The sequence below is a fragment of the Elephas maximus genome, chromosome 8 (genome assembly GCF_024166365.1).
Source record: "Elephas maximus indicus isolate mEleMax1 chromosome 8, mEleMax1 primary haplotype, whole genome shotgun sequence".
NCBI lineage: Eukaryota > Metazoa > Chordata > Mammalia > Proboscidea > Elephantidae > Elephas > Elephas maximus.
Window position 1 is genome coordinate 129,487,258 of NC_064826.1, and position 21,603 is coordinate 129,508,860.

General features: G+C 42.1%; 1 protein-coding gene across 4 annotated transcripts in view; it reads right to left on the reverse strand.

Moving 5' to 3' along the window:
• Positions 1-21,603, reverse strand: part of NRG3 (neuregulin 3) — a 1,476,607-nt gene that overhangs the window by 1,116,814 nt on the left and 338,190 nt on the right. The gene's annotated exons all lie outside the window — the stretch shown is intronic.

The following is a 21,603-nucleotide window of genomic DNA, read 5'->3' on the forward strand; positions in this document are numbered from 1 at the left end:
CACAAGCCATGAGCAGTTGGGAGAGCCAAAGTGTCCCCAGGGGACCAGGCCTTAGAGTACATTATCTTCTTCCTGATCATCACTCAGCATGAGACTTGCAGATGATTCTGTGGTATTTAGGTGGGTGAAATGTCATTCGTTTATTTATGTTTTTGATAAAGCTAATTAAATTCACACCTGCCAGTCTATGTGAAAATACAGAGCTTAAATTCTTGCTGGCTCTGGGAGTTAATAAATGTCTGCTTGAGAGTCACAAAAAAAAAACACAAAACCTCTTGCAGGAACTTCGAGGCTCAGTTCAACTTTATGAAGCCTTTCTACCACATCTTGGTGAAGAGAAGTTTGGATTTCTCCCTCCACTCCAATCCCAGGTCCCTTCCCATGAAACCCCTGAGAGCTTTACAGTGAGTTAATTTGATGCTATCGCTCCTGCTAGTTCTTTAGAGCAATGATCTGTTTTCATTCATATTTACACTGCCCCCCAGAGAACCTGGGACGGTGGCTTGTAGATTTTGTTGTTGCCTTGTAGTTGATCCCGACTACTGGTGATCCCCCACACAACAGGATAGAACCATTGTGATCCTAGAGTTTTCATCACTGACTTTCAAAGTAGATCACCAGGACTTAATCTCATCCTAGTCTGTCTTAGTCTCGTAGTTCCATTAAAACCCGTTCAGCATCATAGCAACACACAAAATTCCACTGACAGATGGGTGTTGGCTGCACATGAGGTGCACTGGGTAGGAAATGAACAGGGTCTCCTGCATGGAAGGCAAGAATTCTACCACAGAATTACCTCAAGACAGAACCTTGAAAATGTTAAAATCATTTTTTTTTCACCTTCTATTCTGCATTCCATATCATAAACTACCCTCTATCAACATGTATTGAACACCTAGGGATATGTCAGGGATAGTGCCAGATGCTAAGGGGCTAAAAACCTCATGAGGCATGGTTTCTATTTTTGATCATTTCTCAGCTTAATAGAGAAGGAAGAAATGTGAAACCCCCTCTGAAAATCTTCTGTACATAGTATACCAGGATACCATGGGAGAACAGAGGGCCCCAGTCACCCAGTAACCCAGAAGAGGAGGTAAATGAAGAAAGTAATGCAGAATTGAACCTTGAAAGAAGTTTAGGAGTTAACAGGTAGGCCAACAGAAAAAAAGGAATGGCAAACAAAGGTAGCATTATTTGCTGAGACATGGCCAGCTAGTATTTCATCAGGGAAACTAAAATCAGTGAAGTCTTAGAGGCATGAGGGAGTGAAGAGCTATGAGGTTGTAGCAGCAGTCAAGGCTTGGTCTGTGGATAGTTTAGATACCAGGCTAAGGAGTTTGGACCATTTCCTGAGAGTGAAGGAGAACAAGTGTGTGTGTATAACCCGTCACATCCACGTCCATCACCAAGTCTGGATTCCTAAATTCCACACCTGTCAATGATTCATGCAGGTGATGCACCTGTTATGTAACTTGCAGTCTTCATGGAAGTCTTTGCGTTGCTAGATTAAATCCAAATCATGATTTTCACATTTAACCCTCTTAACTGTCCTACGTTTTTGTTTTGTTTTCTCTCTCCGCACTTCTTGGAGAAAATGACATTTGAAGCATTGGAAAAACCCTATCTGTAACCAAAGACTCTCATTTTCTTCTTGTTCCTGTCTTCTCGTGAAGCACTTTGAGTATTTGCGTAAAATTCTTGTCATGCATTCTCCACACCTTCAACCGGGTGGAAAGTTTGAGTGAGTAAACCAATCCCCGTGAAAGATTTCATTTCTAGTGTGCAAATGATCAGGGTTAAAAAAAAAAGTCTTATTTTAATCAAGTGAGAGAATGATCCAATTCACACAAAAATAATATGCTACATCTCTCAGAGCTTTATGAGCAAGCATTTGTGGCATTTTATTCATATGTGAAGAAAAACTGTACAAACCCAAAGGAATGATCTCAAAACAGTATAAGAGGGAAGCTGATCTGACAATAAATTTACAAAGCCTCTGTTCACAATTGTTACCAGCTACGGTCTCATTAAGCCCAGGAGCTAAACCATTCGGAGAAGAATATACAACCAATTTATCCAAACAGATGCATTTTCTGAAAAGATTTGAGATTGTAACACCTTGAACACCTCTCTTAAAAGGAATTTTGTTCCCATTCTTTTAAATATAACACACACACAACATACTCGTGCACATACACAGATATACACACTCACACACAAGAACGTGCATACGCAAATGTGCTCCCACATACGCACTGGCATCCACATCCACCATGAAGTGCCAGCTGGAAAATCAAGCCTATATACTCTTTATTGGATACCCCAGATATTTTTACACTAAAAACCAAGGCCAAAACATATTATACAAACATTCAGATGACCATTAAATTCAGAGCCATTTTTAAGAAAATATAAACCAAACTCTTGTCTTATCTACAAATTAAATTTTCACAATGAATAAACAGTATATTTAGCCCCATTCCTCTTTTAAAGGCTCAGGAATCAGACGGCAATCTCTAGATACCATGGGGCTCCAGTTCTAATTCATTTGGACATATCTTCCTTACCATGCTTCAGTTACCATCCCAGCAGGCCAAAATACTTCCTCTTTCTGGTAAATGGAAATCATGTTGTCTCAACTGCCCAAGAGAAAGCAGTTTTTTTGCAACAGTGATCGCAGAGGAGCCCAGAGGATTGACCTGGGGGACCCCATAGGGCTCCCCAGCTTAATCACATTGCTCTGTCCTCTCAGGAGCTTCATGGACAAGATTTCTTCCCTTGCACCAAACATCACTCAATACTGCTTTGTTTGTGTACTTAAAACACTTCCAATACACTACAAAACAGGAAGACCTGTATTTGATCTGGCCCAGTTCCTAGAAGGTAGAGTACTGGTCAGATTTCGTACCTGGCAGGCAGCTGCTTACATCCTTTTCCCTCTTGTATGTGCCTTCCTCTCCAGGCCCACCACACACACTGCCTTGCAAATGGTACTTATTTCTGCCATTTTATTTCTTTAACACCCCCTTCTGTTTGGATTCTCCCCATTCTTTCCATTTTCTCTTCCACTTCTGCCTTATGGTCCCCCAACCTTTCTGAAATGGGCACTCAACAGATTTAAATTGATGCCACAATATTTTAAATGGGTTCAGCGTTAATTTGAATAGCTGGATTTTACAAAACAGATTTCCGTAGACACACACCTCTAAACTGCTGCCAGTCTAACCTTGAATGAGGCAAGAGATTGATAAGGAAAAAATCTGAGACACTGGTTATTTCCTTTAACATGTCCGACTTTTCCTTTCACAAGTCTTCAGCTCTGTATTACAGACTGATTAGTCTTTTGGGCATGTGATTTATAGTCATTACATAGCTTTTTATACTTTCAAATGGCTCTTTGGTTAAATGCAAAAGCAATCTACTTTCTTCACATGCAAGACAGCCACGAGTCAGCTCACTCTTGAGTTTTATTTGGCTTTAAATTTTGACTTGCAATATTCACCATTATTACCAGATAATAAATTACAGTAAGAAAATATAATTCCTGTCCCCCTAAACTATTGTAAATGAGCTCAGCAGTGCTTACCAGTACATCCAAAGATAGCCAAAGCCCATGTCTTCCAAAGCAAATTGCAAGAATATGGGACAACTTCGTAATGACCATTAAATCACCGCCTTTACTACAGCCAGGGATTCCTGCCTCGGCAGCGCCCAAGTAGTTAAAAGAAAATTAAGGAACAATTTTAAAATATATAGGCTTCCTTGTTGCCCTGGTAACCATGTTCAAATTATTATGAAATTCTAAGTAGTTTCTTCTTATGGAATATTAATAACAATCGATCCTCCAAGACACATCTGCTTGTACTGCTGCTTCATGCTGATGGTCATACCTGTATCATTAACAGCCGCCAAGAATGCAGCAAACCATGAAAGTAACTGGCACCCGCAAAAATCCCAACCTGATCTTCAAAAGCACTCTGGTAGGCAGACACCAGTGGGCTAATGTTTGAGGGTGAGGATGCATTCCGGAACACCCCAATTCTAGAACTTCGTTGGAAATCTCTTCCTTACAGACCTCCTTCTGTCCATGTTTACCCAAGTCGTATTTATTTTAATAGCTGGACATGTCATAAAAGAAAATGGCAGTATTAATAGTAGATAACATGGCATTATTTAAGGGGGAGAGAAGCTGGCTAACAGTTACTGTGTACCTACTACTTGCCTGGCACTTCGTATAAGTGAGCTCAGATAAGGCTCAAAGGATCCAAGGACGCTAACTTTAAAACACAGCTTTTAAATATGGGTTAGATAAGTTTAAGGCCAGGCTTAAGGTGCTTATGCTACTTGGACATGCCACCCAGCTGGTCAGGAGCAGAGCTGAAATTAGAATCCAGGTCTATTTGGTTTCAAAGATAATAAGGGCAGGATGAACACTTGTGGAAAAAATAAAAACTTTGTAGACAATAAAATCGATACATGTGTTAGAAACTAATACCCTGCTTTCTTCCTGAGAATTCAGAAAGTTAAATTAAAAAAAAAGTTTCATGTCCAAATGTAATGAAGAAGACAACTTGAACACAGCATCTAAGCATGCCCGTCCTCTCCGTGCCACAAAAATGGAAATGGCCAGGTCTCATGAAAGAGGAGGAGTCTCTGCTTCAGCACTCAGCTACAGAATTTTCACCTCATTTCTATATTTAAAATTATTTTTCTATCAAGCAATTATCATCTAGTAATTCAGAAAATAATAAATTTTCTATTAAAAATGCTATGCGTGAGTGAGAAGAGTGGGCTGCAGCAGAGGCCAGGAGAAAGGATCCCACTACCTTGTCTTTCGGACATTTCTAAACCATCTAACCATTTTAGACTAAGCTTTTATTGTTTTTATAATCAGAAGGTACGTATTAGCACTAAGCCACTCTCTCGGTAATTAGCATTTATATATCAGCAATATGAGAGCTAGAGAAGCCTGGGGTCCAACGGATAGTGCTTTTGGCATTTCCTTAAGTCTCCTTCACAATTACAGTAATACAGGGCCCAGTAGACAGGAGGTTAGTGACAGTCCATTAATACAACAACCATCTTCTCCGACAGCAGTTTCTGTCCTCTGCAATATATTATACACATTTTAAAATAAAGCTAAATGACCAAAGGGAGTTATTCTGATTAAATCCAGAACTATCATGGGGACAATCACTAATGCAATGTAACCTTGTTTGACCCTTGAATTTCTGTCTTCTAGCTCTCCGTTTAGAGAGCATAGGTGAAAATATACTCTAGAAAACCAGCTGATTGCCATCAATGTAAAAAATGGCATACCTGTGCGTTTTTCTAAAAAAGTTACATCTTCCTCTATGGTTAATAACACTATCTACCAACATTGCTCTCAAAATAGGTGACAGATTAAAAGAGGCAATAAATTTATAGAAAATAACCATAAAATAGAGATTTTTATGTAGTTTCCATGTATGGCAATTCCTTGATTCCCCACTATACAGTCATGAGATGGGAATTATTATCTATTTGACATGAGGAAGCTAAGGTCCAACAGAGTAATTGGCTTATGGGGTCATGAAGGTGGCAGAACTCTAACCTGATCTCCTGACATCACAGAGCTAATTCCATAATAACACAGGCATTTCAAATCAAGAGAAAGAGCCCAGAACTGGGAGCAGGGGCCCTAAGCTCTGGCCTCAGCTCTGTCGCCCACTTGCTGGGTGACTTTTGGCCAAGACACTTAACCTCTCTGGTCCTCAGCTTCCTTTACTTCTAAGCTGCTTGAAGTTAGTCCTAATAATTGCATGTGTTTATTCCATATTAAATCGTTGCATTGTTGTTGTCAGTTCAGACTCAGGGACATTATATACAACAGAACAAAATCCTGCCTGGTCCTGCGCCATCCCCACAATCATTGTTACATTTGAGCTCACAGTTGCAGGCACTGTATCAATCCATCTCATTCAGAATCACCCTTTTTCCTGACCCTTTACAATGCCAAGCATGATGTCCTTCTCTAGGGATTGGTCCCTCCTGTAAAATGTCCAAAGTAAGTGAAACAAAGTCTCTCCATCCTTGCTTCTAAGGAACATTCTGGCTGTACTTCTTCCAAGACAGATTTGTTCGTTCCTCTGGCAGTCCATGACATATTTAATATTCTTAGCAGCTTTCATCATCCAGGTTTCCCATGCATATGGAGCGATTGAAAAAAACACAACTTGGGTCAGGTGCACCTTAGTCATCAAAGTGACATTTTTGCTTTTTAACACTTTAAAGTTTTTGCCACATGCAGTACATTCTTTGATTTTGTGACTGCTGCTTCCATGGGTGTTGATTATGTATCCAGGTAAAATGAAATCCTCGACAGCTTCAATATTTTTTATATTTCTTATGAAGTTACTTATTGGCTCAGTTGTAAGGATTTTTTTTTTTTTGTTTGTGTTGAGTTGTAATTCATAATGAAAGCTATAGTCTTTGATCTTCATCAGTAAGTGTTTCAAATCATCTTCACTTGCAGCAAACAATATAGTATCATCTCCATATCACAGGTCTTCCTTCAATCCTGATGCCATATAGTCCATTCATATAGTCCAGCTTCTTGGGTTATTTGTCAGCATATGGATTGAATAAATATGGTGAAAGGATACAACCCTAATACACACCTTTTCTGATTTTATATCAGGACTGCTTCTTGGTCTGTGTACGGGTTCTCCCTAAGCACAATGAAGTGTTCTGGAATTCCCATTCTTCACAATGTTATCCTTAATTTGTTATGATCCATACAGTTGAATGCCTTTGCACAGCCAAAAAACACAGGTAAACATCTTTCTAGTATTCTCTGCTTTCAGCCAAGATCCATCTAACCTCAGCAGCAATATCCCTCATTTCACATCCTTTTCGGAATCCAGCTTGAATTTTCTGGCCGTTCCCTGTTGATATTTGTCTGTAGCCATTTTTGAATTATCTAAAACAAAATTTTGCTTGTGTGTGATATTACTGATATTGTTTGATAAATTTTCATGTTCCATTGGCTCATCTTTCTTTGGAATGGGCTCTATTCCAGTCAGTTTGCCAGGTTTCTTGGCATAGATGAGTGAACACCTCCAGCGTTGTCTCTCTTTGTTGAAGCATCTCAATTGTTACTCTGTCAATTCCTGGAGTCTTGCTTTTCGCTACTGCCTTCAGCGCAGCTTGGATTTCTTCCTTCAATACCACTGGTCCTTGATCATATGTTACCCCCCAAAATAGCTGAACAGCCACCAATTCTTTTTGGTACAGCGACTCTGTATCCCTACCTTCTTTTTTTGATGTTTCCTGTGTCCTTCAATTTTTTGCCCATAGAATACTTCATTATTACAACTCAAGGCTTGATTTTTTTTTTCTTCATTTCTTTCAGCTTGAGAAATGCTGAGTGTGTTCTTCCTTTTTGGTTCTCTAGCTCCAGGTCTTTGCACATGCCATTATACTACTAGGTCTTCTCGAGCTGCCCTTTGAAATCTCCTGTTCATCTCTTTGAGTTTATCATTTCTTCCACTTGCTTTAGCTACTCTGTGTTCAAGAGGTGGTTTCAGAGTCTCTTCTGAAATCCATGTTGATATTTTCTTTCTTTCCTGTCTTTTTAATGAACTCTTACTTTCCTCATGTATGATGTCCTTAATGTCATTCCACAACTCAGCTGATCGTTAGTGTTCAATGTGTCAAATCTATTCTTGAGATGGTCTCTAAATTCAAGTGAGATATACTCAAGGTTGTACTTTGGTTCTCATGGACTTGTTTTAATTGTCTTCAGCTTCATCTTGAACTTGCTTATGCATAATTGATGGTCTGATCCACACTCAGTGCCTGGCCTTGTTCTGATTGATGATATTGAGCTCTTCTGTCGTCTGTTTCCACAGATGTAGCTGATTTGATTCCGTGTATTCCATCCAGCAAGGTCCATGTGTATGGTTGCCATTTACATTGTTGAAAAAAAGGCATTTTTGATGAAAAAGTCGTTAGTCTTGCAGAAATCTGTCACGAGATCTCCAGCATCATTTCTATCACCAAGGCTATAGTTCCAACTACTGATCCTTCTTCTTTGTTTCCAACTTTTGCATTCCAATCACCAGTAACTATTAGTGCATCTTGATTGTATGTTTAATCAATTTTAGAGTGCAGAAGTTGGTCAAAATCTTCAATTTCTTCATCTTTAGTAGTTGGTGTGTAAATTTGAGTAATAGTCATATTGACTGGTCTTCCTTGCAGGTGTACCAATTTTATCCTAACACTGACAGTAATGTACTTCAGAATAGATCTTGAAAGGTTCTTTTTGACAGTGAATGTGATGTCCTTTCTCCTTAATTTATCTTTCCCAGCATAGAAGATTATATCTGTGTCTGATTCAAAATGGCTAATACCAGTCCATTTCAGAACACTAGGATATTGATCTTCAAGTATTCCATTTCATTTTTGATGACTTCCAATTTTTCTTCATACATTATACAATTTCAATTACTAATGACTCTACTTTGAGGAGTCACTCTTCCCTAGTCATGCTCTGAGTGCCTTTCAACTTGTGAGGTTCATCTTCCAACACTCTATCAGACAATGTTCCACTGCTATCCGTAAGGTTTTCCCTGGCTAATTATTTTCAGAATAAAATAATTTCCCAGGCTAATTATTTTCAGAAGTAGATTTTAAGGCCTTCTTCCTTATCTGTCTTAGTCATAAAATTCTGCTAAAACCTACCATGGATGACCCTCTTGGTATTTGAAACATGCAACATGCAAGCTACCACAGTACAACAAACAGGCAGGTGGAGGCATATCAATTAAATTAGCAACAAAGCAGACTCTAATTTGTGAAGAAAAGCTGTAGCCAGTATTTAGAAGATACAGTGTACAGTAGGGTTAGCAACCTAGTGTTAGTGGGCCAAATCTGTTTCTGCCTGTTTTTGTAAGTAGTGATTTCCTGGAACACACCCATGCTCACACACTTATGCGTTGTCTATGGCTGGTTCATGCTACAAGGCAAACTTGAAGAGTTGAAACAGAGACCACAAAGCCTGCAATGCCTGAAATACTTACTGTCTGGCTCTTTCCAGAAAAACTTTACTGACCCCTGTTCTACAACTCAGCTGTGTGTTCTTCATGTCCCAGGTACTTATGCTAATCTTATTTTATATTATTTATTTAAGCCTCTAGTAATATCACAAAGCATATATTACTATAACCCCACTTATGCAGATAAAAAACAGTCAGGTTGACAGAAATTGGCTGATTTGTCCAAATTCCCTCAGCTATTAAGTCAGGGTTTGAATCCAGGTCCTCTGAGCAGAGTCTATGCCCTGAAGTAAGAGGTACAGGAAAGAACAATTGGCTCACCTGCTTCAGACATTAAGACCCAAGAGGATGAAACTTCACTAGATTAAGTAAACAAGTAAGTTAAATGCTACTTACAAATTAGAGACAACCAAGTGCGATGAGACAGCCAGTGGAGATGACATCACAGGGAAAACAAGATGAAAATTGGACAGGAAGGAGAGAGAGGAAACTGGAAGAGGACAGTAGGAGACAGGCTCTGCTTCAAAGAACGAGCCCTGGTCACCATCTCCCATGAATCTTTTCATCCCTGTGTGTCCTGCTAGGCTTTCATCTGCACAAGGTTCCAAGGAAAAGGAAGTAGGCACCCTTTTTCAGGTTATCAAAAAAAAAAAAGGAAAGAAGTAGGGAAAAGAAAAGAAAGCAACATATCCAATCACTACCTGAATACCATTTCAAATTGATTCTTGGTCATGCATCACAGTCACTTCAATTGGCACTTGGAGTGACTTCTGTGCGCCAGGCCTGTGATGGGCACTGCAGAAGCCCTTGCAAGGCTGAGCAAGGTTCTAGCTTTCTGGATGCCTCCCTTAGCCATCCCCCTATCGTTTTCCATGGCCTCCCTAACTTGGTCTCTTTGCTAAGCTGAGTTTTTGTGTTTGTTTCTGATTGCCTCATACATTTATCTCTTCTATTACCTTTACCTTTGGGTTAATGGTATATCAGCACTTTTTATGCTTCTGGACCTCAGAGTTAAGGCGTTATTAAGGTTCTAATGCATTTAGCGTCAAGGTGGGTCCCTTTTGAAATGCGGGAAGCTCAGCAGACCTGAGTTGGTCCTCCTTGTTGTGTAGCTTGAGCATTCTATTAGGCGATGTTTCCTGATTAGGTGTTATTTTTGTAAACTTTTGCCTTTTATTTCCCCTTTATTTCTATGAGATAAAGCTCACAAGCATAATTAGGGCTTTGCTATATGATAGGGGGTCCTGATGGGTTTGTTTTGATTTTTCTGTGTCATATTTGGAAAACCAGGGGTTCCCCATGCAACCTAATGGAAAGGCACCTGCCATAAATTATTCATACAGCTCTCATTGGTATACTGTCATACCACAGATCCATGGTGCCACTCGCTTCATCAGTGGCTTGTATTAGCAGATCATATTTCTCAAAATCCATATTACCAATCAAAAATTTAAACACACTCAATTAGTAAGCATGCTATCCAATACTGAAAACACATGCTTTCAAAAAATATCAAGGAAAAAATGTAGTAATGAAAGGGTTACACTGGGTTTTGCACAAGGAAACTGAAAATCTTATTCTGCTTTTCTGTAAATTATTGCTTTGTCATTTTTCTTTTTTAATAACAAGGATTCAATTTTGTCAAGATTCCCTTTTCTAAAAAAAAGAAAAAAAAACTACTTCAGAACAGAAATATGTGTACACAATGTTAAAAAGACACAAAAAGGTGCTGGGCATAGAAAAGGTCTCTATTTTGTGAAATTCACCATGCAGCTGGCTCTTAAAAGCTGAACAGTAGGGCACTTGTAGCCTTGCCCATTTGTAGAAGCAGGTAAAGGACAGGGGCTTTGCTGGTTTTTGAAGTAAGCTGAGTATCCAGCTGCCCTTTGCTCTGGTATTTGTTATCCATTCCTGTAGTTTACACAGGACTCCCTGGGTAGTACAAAAAGTGAATAGACTTGGCAGCTAAATGAAAGTTTAGAGGTTCGAGTCCACACAGGTACCTCAGAAGAAAGGCCTGGCAATCTACTTCTAAAAAATCAGCTATTGAAAACACTGTAGAGCACAGTTCTACTCTGACACATATGGGGTTGCCATGAATTGAAATAACTCCATGGCAACTGTTTTTTTGGTTTATAATTTATGCTAGTCAAACTCCAGCAGCCTACAGGTATTTTTTTTTTTTTTTGTCTGTTTGTTTTGGTCTGTAGAGTTTTTTTTTCTTTTAACCTTTGTTTTGTTTTTTAATAAACACCCACTGCCGTTGAGTCGATTCCGACTCATAGCGACCCTATAGGACAGAGTAGAACTGCCCCATATGGTTTTCGAGGAGCGCCTGGTGGATTCGAACTGCCAGCCTTTTGGTTAGCAGCCATAGCTCTTAACCACTATGCTACCAGAGTTTCCCTTAATTTTTAATTAACAATTTTTAATATTTTAATAAACAAGGAGATGTCAAATTAAAACGAAAAAAACAAACAAACAAAAATCCAGATACAGGGGCCTCTTGAGAGATCACAGAATACCCTTGTCCATGTGGCCACAGAGGGGTGGGCAGGTCAGAGCTACCCCTTTCTGACCAGGCAGTAGGTCCCCATCGGGTGCACTCACAGCTCGCATTACCTGCAGGGTCCTGGGCACTTTTGAGTCTTCACCACCTGCCCAGGGGTGGGTGATACAGAAAATATTTGCCCACTCGCACGGTGCAGCCATTAGAATGGACACCTGCTGGAGAAGGGTCCTGGAGGCTCCTGGCTATGGCCATGTTGACCCTCCAGTTGCTGGATGGCAGGCCCATCCAGGGGCCCCAGAGAAGTGGCCGGATTGGGTGGAACAGAGGAGAGTATAGACAGACAGGTGTGCCCGGCTGAAACCAGTCATGCCAGACTGCCGCTGGCTGCCCCCTTTCAAGACTCATTGGGCAACCTGTCCAGAGTGGGTAGTTAAGATCCTCTCTTTCCATCTGTTCTACACCTACGCAGGACAAGAGAATACAGGGTAAAGACAAGGTGTAATTAGGACAAGGGCAGAACTGAACTGCGGACAGGGGTTTTTTCCGTATCTGCCCCCAAATAGTACGTGAAACATGTAATAAAACCCTCTAGAAACAGGCAGTACACTTGTTAAGCTGACATGGCACTAGGAAGCTTTAGGGAAGCATACCACAAGGCTGCTGGTATCTCATTCAGAAAGCATTAGGCATGAGTCCCAGGCCATGCATTCCTATGGGGGAGCTTTCTGGGAAAACAAAGACAAAAATCTGCTTAGGTTTCAAAAATATTTGTTTTATTTTAATTGATTCCTCTGTGCCCAAGAAACATGAAAAGCTCAGATTACAAATACATAGAAGCTGCTCAGAAGCAATAAAGTCCATATTAAAATGTCCAGAATCAACATCTGGTGATGTTATACTGCAATTAAATCTTACATAATGGCTCAGACAAATTTAAGACGGCCCAGCTCATCAATTACAGCCACCTCTGAACTCTCCCTTATTCATCTCATGGCTTTATCAACATAATCAAAGTCACTGGGTAGATGCTTAATTAGAAAACTATTTCTAAGGTTCTAAAAATGCTATTGTTAACACTGATTTTATTTGACAGAAAACAAACAAACAACTGTGGACAGTAAGTCTCCAATTGCCTTACATACCACTTTTAGGACCCCGAGCTGCATTTTAATTAGCGTACCTGAGCCCCCAAACTATTATTCACTGGAGCCAAATTTCAACTGGCAAGCAGATTTTATTAGGCAGGCTTGGTGCTTTTAAAAATTGCAATTTGGATGCTTTAGGTGGGGTCTGTCATCTTTAGTTGTGTCTGATGCCTGCCAGTTTTTCTGTCTGACCCTGCCTGATCCCTACCCACCTTCGAAGGTCTCACTCTTTCATCTTGATCTCTGGGCCCCTGGTGTCCAACATGTGATGGGATAGTCATGTGGCAAGACACAGGAGGCAGGGAACAGGGATGGTCAGAAGGCTTAGAAGCTATAAGCTAAGAAGAGTGGTAGGGATTGAGGCTCTTCAGCCAGGAGACAGAAAGGCATCGCGACATATTTTAAGGGCTTCTTGAGATAAACAAGGAGCCCTGGTGGTGCAGTGGTTAACACGCTTGGCTGCTAACCAAAAGTTCTGCAGTTCGAACTCATCAGCAGCCTGTGGGAAAAAGATGTGGCAGTCTGCTTCCATAAAGGTTCATACCCTTGGAAACCCTATGGGGGCAGTTCTACTCTGTCCCATAGGGTGGTTAAGAGTCTGAGCCAACTTAATGGCTACGGGTTTGGTTTGATTTGGGTTTGGGATAAATAGCAAAACCAGTTGTACAGTGTCAACCCTGGTCATGGTGGCTCCATGTATGTCAGAGTAGAAAGGCACTCCACAAGGTTTTCAATGGCTGAGGTGCCTCTGGGTCAGCTACAACCTCCCACCTTCTGGTTAACAGCTGAACCCCCAGATACAAATAATAGAACCAGGACAACTAGGTAGAAAATACAAGGCACGATATTTCAGCTTAAGGTAATGAACTGTTGGTCAAAACATTTTAGGGATCCAAAGTTAAATAGCAGGATTGGGTGAGGTAATGAGAGATTAGGGGGTGAGGGGTGGGTGAGGAGGTAAACTCCCAACACTGAAAGTGCAAACCAGAGGTGAGACAGGATTCAAACATCTATGATGGTTTGGATTGGATGAACTAAAGGCATCTTTCTAATCAGAATAGCCAGCAATTCCAGGATTCCGTTTCCAAAGCCCCAACTCCTAGCAGAGGAGACAATCTGATTACAACAGTCTAAGGTTCCATGCCTTAGGACTACTAACCAGAAAAGCAGATGAAGAACAGAACAAAGATGAATACTTTGGAGATCTGCCAGAGCTGCTAAAAACTTAATTCCAAAACCTCATGGAAATAATTTTTCCTTCCAGGGCATATACTGTCAGAGAGCCCAGGGCATATGCTGTCAGAGAGCCCAGGAAAAAAGCGCAAGTATAGGCAAAAAAAAAAAGGGGGGGGGCGGATAAAGACTTGGAGCTATTCTTTGGAAGCAGGGCATTCATAGAATTAAATTAGGAAAGATGCTAAACCTGAACCCGTTGCCGTCGAGTGAGTTCCGACTCATAGCGACCCTATACAGACTGAAAATTTTTCATATGTGTGATCACTAATGAATACTGTCTTAGTTATCTAGTGCTGCTATAACAGCAATTCCACAAGTGAATGGCTTTAACAAAGAAAAGTTTATTCTCTCGCAGTCCAGTAGGCTAGAAGTCTGAATTCAGGGCGCTGGCTCCAGGGAAAGGCTTCCTCTCTCTGTCGGCTCTGGAGGAAGGTCCTTGGAATGCATCAGTCTTCCGTTGGTCTGGGAACATCTCAGCACAGGAATCTCAGGTCTATAGGAAGCGCTCTGCTCCCAGGGCTGCTTTCTTGGTGATACGAGGTCCCCAACTCTCTGCTTGCTTCCCTTTCCTTTTATATCTTGAGAGATAAAAGGTAGTGCAGGCCATACCCCAGGGAAAATCCCTTTACACTGGATCAGGGACGTGGCCTGAGCAAGGATGTTGTATCCCACCCTATCTTCTTTAACCACAGGCAGAGATTATAACACACAAGAAAATCACAAAATGGAGGACAGTCACACACGACCTAACCAAGCTGACAGATATTTTTGGGGACACAGTTCAATCCATTATGAATACCATGAATTAAGAAGTAGACATTCCCAAACAAAAGGTGAGGATTCATGGCAGCCAGCTGGCACAGGCTCAGCTACCTAGCTCAGGCTATCCCAGGGGCTCCTGACTTCATTCGCGCTAGTAAGAAGGACTTAGGGACTGCCATAAGGACCCAGTGCGTGCTGGTTTTGGTCGCAGTACATGTTCATGTTACAGTTAGCTGAGTGGTAAACCATTGCTATCTCTGAAAGATCCCAAGCCAAGGAATTTCACAGGTTATTTTGCAGGTTGGTGTCTGGACCTACTGTATGCCTCTTATAGTCAAGGTGCTGGTGCCTAGAGGGAAACCTAAGGCAAACTCACCTGATAAGTAGCCATTCAGGAAGTTTTAGGAGCTCTTGTTTGTTGGAGGTTCGAGTCCACCCAGAGGCATCTCAGAAGAAAGGCTCAGAGACTGACTTCTGAAAAATCAGCTATTCGAAACCCTGTGTAGCACAGTTCGCCATGAATGGGGGTCGGCTCAACAGCAACTGGTCGCTGGTGGCTCACCTGATCTTAGCGGGGCGTATCTAAGCCTAACCCAGGAGCAGTTTAAGGGTTCCAGGGGAAGCAAATGAGAGGGCGGCCCCAAGCTGCACCACACAGCTGCAGGGCCGCCAGCAAGTCACAGATTTTGCATCCGTTAAATGCGGGTGATAATAACAACACCTACTCCATCTGGTTGCTGTGAGGATTCATTGAGAGGATGGTCAGCACCACGTCTGGCATAAGGATGGATCCAACATGAGTTAATTATTTATAAGTGGTTCTCGGTATCTACTTACTTTGATTTGACTTGATACAAGTACTAGTGACCCTCGACCTCCAAGCTGAACCTTCCCAGGCCCTAAGGAGTTCTGAGAATGCCTGGAAATGCATTAGGAGCCAGGAAATGAGGCCCGACAACCACGAGGTTGAATGTAAGCGCCAGAACTCCACTAAACTGTAACCTCTATTCTGTTCTTTCCCTCTGTAGCTGGCTAAGGCCCAGCAGTCTCTCCTTTTTTGTCAGCTCCTAATGGCAGGCCTACTCTCCATAGGGAAGCCTCCATTCTCAGTCAGCCCTCTCTTGGCCACGCCCCAGGGTACTGGGATGGGGACAGCAGACCACTGTCTTTGCAAGCAGCGCTAGGGTTACACTTCTTTCCAGTCAAAACTAACTTAGGCCAGGCAGGTCAAGAGCTGCTTTCTCCCCTCTCCCCACTTCCTCTTCCCATGTCCCAAGTACCCAAACTAAAGTAACTCATGCTGTGGTGTTTGCACACATTAACGTGCCACGTGGTCAATGTTAGTTTTGAACTTCGCTGTCATTCACTGGGGGTTTTAAGAACTGAGATGAATACAGCACCCTTCCCTTCCCCAGGAAGTGTGAGTGCTCATGATGTGAGGAAAGTCATATGGCAAATGACTAAGCCCCAGAGCTTCAGGCAGGAGACATGCCTTTACAGCTCAACACCCCAGTGGTACACAAAGCCGGGAATCCAACAGTCCATGCATCGTAACTGGCTGAGCCCTGTGAATCGCCTGAGTGAAGCTCACTGGCTCAGTTACTTGGTGTGAGGAATTGGAATCTGTAAACTAAGACAGATAACACAGCAGAGACCATGGGCAGTGTATTTCCAGGATAAAATCTCTAACAACCTAAAATGACATTTGGAGTAAGACTAACAAAATATTGAAATATACATTTTGTTAGAGATAATTCCGGGCTTTTAACTGGATTTCAGTAGGATCTAGAATATGCAGGTTTCACTGCAACTGGGTTTTATGCTGCTTGGAGTCCCTGGGTGGTGCAAAAGGAAAGTTGAAGGTTTGAGATTTCCCTACAGGGACCTGGGAAGAAAGGCCTGGCAATCCACTTCCAAAAACTTGACTTTTGAAACCCTATGGAGGACAGTTCTACTCTGACACATATGGGGTCTCCATGAATCGGAGCTGATTTTCTGGCAATTGGTTATAACCTTTCTTTACACTCTCTTCCCTTGTTTCCTCTTTGGTAGCATCAGAGCCCAGCTTTATTTGGATGGAATGGTTATGTTATGGAGTGAATTGTGTCCCCAAAAATATGTCTCGACTTGGTTAGGTCATGAGTCCCAGTATCGTGTGGTTGTCCTCCATTTTGTGATTTTCCTATGTGTTATAAATCATAATCTCTGCCTGTGGTTAAAGAGGATTAGGGTGGGATATAACACCCTTGTTCAGGTCATCTCCCTGACCCAATGTAAAGGGAGTATCCCTGAGGTGTGGCCTGCACCACCTTTTATCTTACAAGGGATAAAAGGAAAGGGAAGCAAGCAGAGAGTTGTGGACTTCATACCACCAAGAAAGCAGTGCCAAGAGCAGAGCGTTTCCTTTGGACCTGGGTTCCTGTGCAGAGAAGCTCCTAGCCCAGGGGAAGACTGATGACAAGGATCTTCCTCCAGAGCCAACAGAGAAAGCTGTCCCCTGGAACTGATACCCTGAGTTTGGACTTCTAGCCTCCTAGACTATGAGAGAATGAATTCCTCTATGTTGAAGCTATCCACTTGTGGTATTTCCATTATATCAGCACCAGATGACTAAGACAGGTTAGTACTGAAAAAAGAACTTTAGTGAACTGGGTGCCATCATACATAGCTCGACACATGCCTTGTATAGGGCATGTATACGTGTATACCTGCCGAGATTTGAGGAGTTTATCTCTCATAAAATATTTCCTGTCAGCCACTCTAAGCAAATACGATTTTATTATGCTGTCCAGCTCTGACCAGGCATTGGGTAGTCATGTCCAAGTTCTGTACAGTCCACTAGCCTTCAAGGTTACCTGACTCCTTACCCTTAATTTTGCTTATCTGTTTCCCTGGCTTGTATAGAGGTGTGGCCACTAAAGAACACCAAAAGGGTGCCTCTGAAATTTTACCCAGAGAAGCAAGGCTCTGAGATTCTTCCAGCTTTACTCTAGATGTTTCCATCTTAGCCAAGGAGGACTCACTGTCCCGGATGAACAGCACCGCATTATTTCAGCTAGAGTTGGCTGTTGTTTCTTGAGCAGTATTAGCAACATGATCAGCACACACATACACACACACACAAAAGCCGTTGCCATCAAGTCAATTCTGACTCATAGCGGTTCTATAGGACAGGGTAGAACTGCCCCATAGAGTTTCCAAGGAGCAGCTGGTGGATTCGAACTGCTGACATTTTCGTTAGCAGCCACACACCAAACTAATATAGCTCCTCTCAGGAAAAAAAGCAACCAGATCACTGAAGAAAAAAAATTCCAGTGTAATAAAAGATTAACAGTATTAACAACAGAATCACCGGTGGTTTTAACCTGATGCTGAAACCACCACGTAAGCATCTATGGCTCTTTGTCCTGTACATGATCCATTTGCAAAAAATCTTATAAGAGCACATAAGCTTTGAATCTTCCCATTTTACAGCCTGGTACTCTGAGGTTCTTCAGGCTTAAAGAAAGAGTGAAAGATGTCTACAAATGTATGCTCAGATTTACCAGTTTGGGGCAATCAGACAGTAGGAAGATATTTGGTATTTTCAGTCTTATTTATGAAAACAAGCAGCCTTCCGTTCAGAGCTAGGAGAGATGGCATTTCCTATTGCCAATTACTGAGGACTGAGCTCTGGGGAGACACACTGGTTCCAGTTTTGGTGCACATAAGTGAGAAAGGCTGAGCACAGGCAATAGGCTATGACACCAGCATTCAGCCCTGCCAGGCCAGTACAAGGCCACTCGAACAACCCTCTGAAGCTGGATCCTCCAGGAATTGTGGGGTGGCTGCCCAGTATATACAGCAGACATGGTTTAAAGAAAAGGTGGGTGAAGAAGATGCAACGGTCCTTCCATAGAAGAGATGAGCTCAGTTCTCAAAAGGCAGCAAGAAGGAGAATGAGGCTAGTATTTCCTGTATCCCAGCTTTGTCTTAGGCACAGTACAAATACCAGGCTATTCAGTGCTTCCAACAGATAGGACAGTGAGGAAGCAGAAGTTCAGAACCAGCGATTTAGCCTACTGTCACTCAGCTTGTAGTTGGTGGGAGTAAGAGTCACACAGATTGTCTGAATCCAGAGTCAAAATCTGTTCTACTTTTACGCCTCCCTTCTACAAAATGAGGGTGTCTGTGGGGAAGGGCTCGGTGTCACTCTCCTCAATTTCCTTTTCGCAAAAGGACTGATACAAAATACAATTTTCTAGAATTTTATCACACGTCCTCCTGTTAGTCTCTCTCCAATGGGACTACTCTCCTTTAACTAAATACCATACCAGAATAGCTACTAACTGTCACAAATATAAGCCAGGCCATCTCTCATCAAAGAGAAGGCTGGGGATGGGAGACAGCCATGTTCAGGGGCCCATGTCAATGTGCAGGTCACAAATCCCAGGATGCGTGGGCCCAGGAGACGCAGGAGCAGGTGCTTTCCCATCCTGAGGGACCGATTCCTATTAGAGCCGCTTCGAAGATCACTTAATATAAGATAGATGTTGCCCAGGGTGGAGACATGGTGTGGAATAGATGAGTGTTTGTTTTACATACCTTAAATCAACCACATGATGGTTGATAAGACTATTAAACAAAAGTCCCAAGTGAATAAGAGCACAGGCAAAAGACTCAGATTTGTGAAGGCGGTTACTGTTGAAATACAAAGTGAGCAAGCAATGGCTGTTTTCTGAGTACCTGGAGTGTTTCTAAGGCCAATGCCAGGCCTGTTCATTTACCCTACGAGGTGCACAGAATTATCCCCTTTACACAGACAACCGAGCCAAGAGTGGCAAACGGAGGCCCCAGGACTGCCTAACTCCAGATTCTATGTCTTTCCTCTAAATCACTTTGATTCCAATAGGTAACAGAACATCAACTGCCGAGAACAAATACAACAGCATTTCAAACAAGAAATATGGTTTGATCCTAAGCCAGAACCTTTCACCATAGGTGTCCCTTAACTAAACCAACCACTGGATTGAGTTGTAGATTCTGTAACTGCAGAAACCCACTGACGGGCAGCACACTTCATCATGCTCAAAGGCTAACAGGTTTGACACACCTAGAATGTCCACCCACACATTCTATTTCCCACCACACACGATGGTAGACTACACATGAGGCTTTTCTCTACTATCCTTAAATCCTGTGTATTTACTCTCCTTTCCCTGCTTCTCGGGTTCCTTGCTCTGTGCCTTGACCCTGGAAATGGCCTTTGTTCTTTTGGTCTTCACAACCATTGGATCTGCACTCTTGAATTGGTCCTTTACACTAAGGTCATACCACTCATTGCTCCTGTGGTTTGGTAGCCCCATTGTCTTCATGGTCTTAAAAAGAAGAATCTCATACCTATCCCTGGCTGTGGAATCTCTCTCACAGGACAGCCTCTAGGTTCTTCATGAGAGATAACATATATTTGTCATAAAATTATCTATTCTAAAAGCCTTCTTTCTTACTGTCTATAATGTCCTGCTGTCTTTGCTGATCCTTCCCTGAACTTAGTTGCCCAATGAGAGCCTGCTTCTAAACTCCCCACTGGAACCCTGAAGAAACATAAATTCACATGTAATGGGAAGGTAGCAACTGAAAGCAAACATTCCAAGTTCCATGCCTACTAGACACCTATGCTGAGCCTCCCTGCTGCCAGGATTCCTCAGGACCACTTCTGCCTCCCTTGGGAGGCCAGGAGCTGCACGCACTGTTGTTAGCTGGTTGGAGTTGGCCCTCAACTCATGGTGACCCATGTATAGCCAAATGGGACCATTGTGATGCACAAGGTTTTCATTAGCTGATTTTTGGAAGTAGATAGCCAGGCCTTTCTTTCTAGTCCATCTTATTCTGGAAGTTCTGCTGAAACCTATTCAGCGTCACAGCAATATGCAAGCCTTCACTGACAGATGGGTGGTAGATGCACATAGGTACATTGGCCGAGAATCAAACCAGGGCTCCCACATGGAAGACAAGAATTCTGCCACTGATATTTCAACTGATTCTCCTCCCTGCAGCCTCCCCACCCCACCAGTCAGCTGTTAGATAGTAAACAGAATGCTGCTACATCCCAAAGGCCTGATTAAAGCAAGAGTCATCAGCATTCGCAACTGCTTCATTCCAAGAACACAATGCTTTGGGATGTTACTTTAATCCTTCAGCCATTTTTTCTTTTCGACTCCATCTAACAGGATATTCCTGTATCGATGAGGTCAGAACCACCAGCAAAGCATGATGAAGTGCAAATTCTGTGGCCTCATCCTGATTCAGAGTTTCTATTGGTGAGGTCTGACGGTGTACCCTTTCAACGTGCTCCTCAGCGAAGTGTGAGAGCCTCGGGTTGGGTAAATTCAGGCTACCAGAGAAGTTGCAACTGAGAGATCTTACATGGGAAAAGGAGGTAATGGATGGTGAAATGCATCAGTGTAGAGCCTACCACGTGGTGTACAAGTCTATGTCCTTGCTTGGTGGCATAGCTGAAGGTACACAGCTATCAAGGGAAACGAAGTTATTTAACTCTGCTTTTCTATTTCAGTAGTAGTTTTTTTTTTTTAAATAAAAGTGACAAGAAGTCACCATTTCATAATTATTTAGCAGAATTATTCAATTTATAGAAATCTAGAGTCACTGTGGTGGTTTTTCTTTTTTTTAAGAGGAACTTGAGCAATAGGATACAAGGTATGTTGATTTACCATCACTGAATCTAAAAGTATGGCCAAGTGCTGTTGGGTTTCAAGGAGAAAAAGGTGATCTTTTTGATATGTGTATATTTCCCATTTCCCTAGCAGCCCTGGTGGCGCAGTGGTTAAGCACTCGACTGCTAACTGAAAGGTCAGTGGTTCAACCCACCAGCCGCTCCACAGGAGAAAGGCATGGCAGTCTGTTTCCATAA